The following is a 1,910-nucleotide window of genomic DNA, read 5'->3' as shown; positions in this document are numbered from 1 at the left end:
TATTCTTTCATTAAGCATTTAGGTGTGCCATAGGGTGGGTAAAGGGGCGAAGGTTCTGGGAGCAAGAAAGACTGTGTGGAAAGAGAAATTTTTACCTAGGAGGTCAAAAATGGGTATGTTTGAAGGAATAGTAATCCCTATGATATGATACGGATGCCAGGTATGGGCTGTCAATAAGGATGTGCAGAGGAGGCTGGATGTGCTGGAAATTAAATGTTTGAGAACAAAATGTGGTGTGAAGCAATTTGATCGAATAAGTAATAGCAGGGTACATGAAAGTTGCAGTAATAAAATGAGTAGTTGAGGGGGCTGAAGAGGATGTGCTGAAATGGTGTGGACATATGGGGAGAATGAGTAAGGAAAGGTGAAAAAGTGTATATATGTCATAAGTGGAAGGAAAAAGACAAGGTCGACCAAACTGGAGAGGGAAGGACGAAGTGAAAAAGATTTTGTGACATGGGCCTGGAGGATGAAAGGTGTGCCCACAGGTTTAGTGAATTTGAAGTATGTTGTGAAACGGGGGTCGACATGCTGTCAATGGACTGAACCTGGACATGTAAAGCGGCTGGGGTAAACCATGCACAAGTCTTTTGGGCCCGGTTGTGGATATGGAGATGTGGTTTCGGTGCATTACGCTTTAGAGGTAGAGAATGGATGAGTGCGAACGTGGCCTTTCTTCGTCTGTTCCTGGCGCTACCTCGCTAAAGCGGGAAATGGTGATCAAGTATGAGTGAAAATTAAGTACATTATCATTTAAAGCAAAGAAAATGTGAATAGTTGCAGATGACGTTGAACGATACCCCAACAGGTAAGCTAACATGAATGGAAATTTCATCTCAAGTAGTGCAACAACAGCTTGTAACACGATACTTTGAATAACATATATATAATGCCTCTTGATTTTTCCATCTGTCATCACCTCTGCCAAGGAACCACTAAGGTTAGCAAGGGTACTAAAGCAGCTAGTGTAAGTAAACTTGTTATAAACACTGCATATTGCAAGTGTACACGTCAAACCACTCCTCAAATGATTACTGTGTAGACGTTGGCAACTCGAGGGTGGACCGGTTTGACGTGTCAACCCCATATCCTTGCTAATTATCACTGCTTCTTAGGATCTCGACAGTGATATGGACGAAAAAATGAGATAATGGATTAGTCTACGATTTATAATCTAGTCCTGCAAGACTGGAAAATCTTTAGCTTAACATGTTGGTTCGAAAACTACCTAGATCTTAAATAGATGAATCTTATCCGATGTCACTGTTTTATCAATACTGACTGTTTAAGCACGAAATGATCCTTGTCAAGGACTCAAACTGTTGTCCTTAAGGGCTTAATGTACGATACTGTTATGTAAATTAATCTGTCACGCATGGCCAAATGCAAAGCCACTTTTGCCCATGTTCAAACTAATCAAGTCATGAGAAGAATAGCTTCGAGCATAGGTTCCTTCAACATCATCTTTAAATAATATTGAAGATGTATGCAGTAAGCACCTTTTTCTGAGCGCATCGCGTAATCTGGTGGTTAATATATATTTTTGCTTTACGGTTTTTTTCCCCGTCATTCGTAAAATGAAAAATTCCGAGTCGTGAACCTTAGATGTAAGACGTAACTCGTTATGATATTATATCTTTTTCTTATATCCAACGAGCTATGAGCTTCTTCAACGATGTCAAAAAAAAAAAAAAAAATACACTGGTAGCACTACGACTTCGCTCTAATTCATCCAAACAGGAAAATGCTTCACTTATCTCAGAATGTCGAGGAACTTTCACTAATTACAAGGTTCAGGTGAACCTGCAAAGTTCAGTATCTATGGTTCATGATGTGCGTAGAGGATAAACTTTTTCTTCAAATGATGTCACTCACACTTGTACATATGGGGTTATTATTGAGATTTCTAG

Source organism: Panulirus ornatus, chromosome 16, assembly GCF_036320965.1.
Source record: "Panulirus ornatus isolate Po-2019 chromosome 16, ASM3632096v1, whole genome shotgun sequence".
NCBI lineage: Eukaryota > Metazoa > Arthropoda > Malacostraca > Decapoda > Palinuridae > Panulirus > Panulirus ornatus.
The sequence above is the reverse complement of the archived record's forward strand: the minus strand, read 5'-3'. Positions refer to the sequence as shown.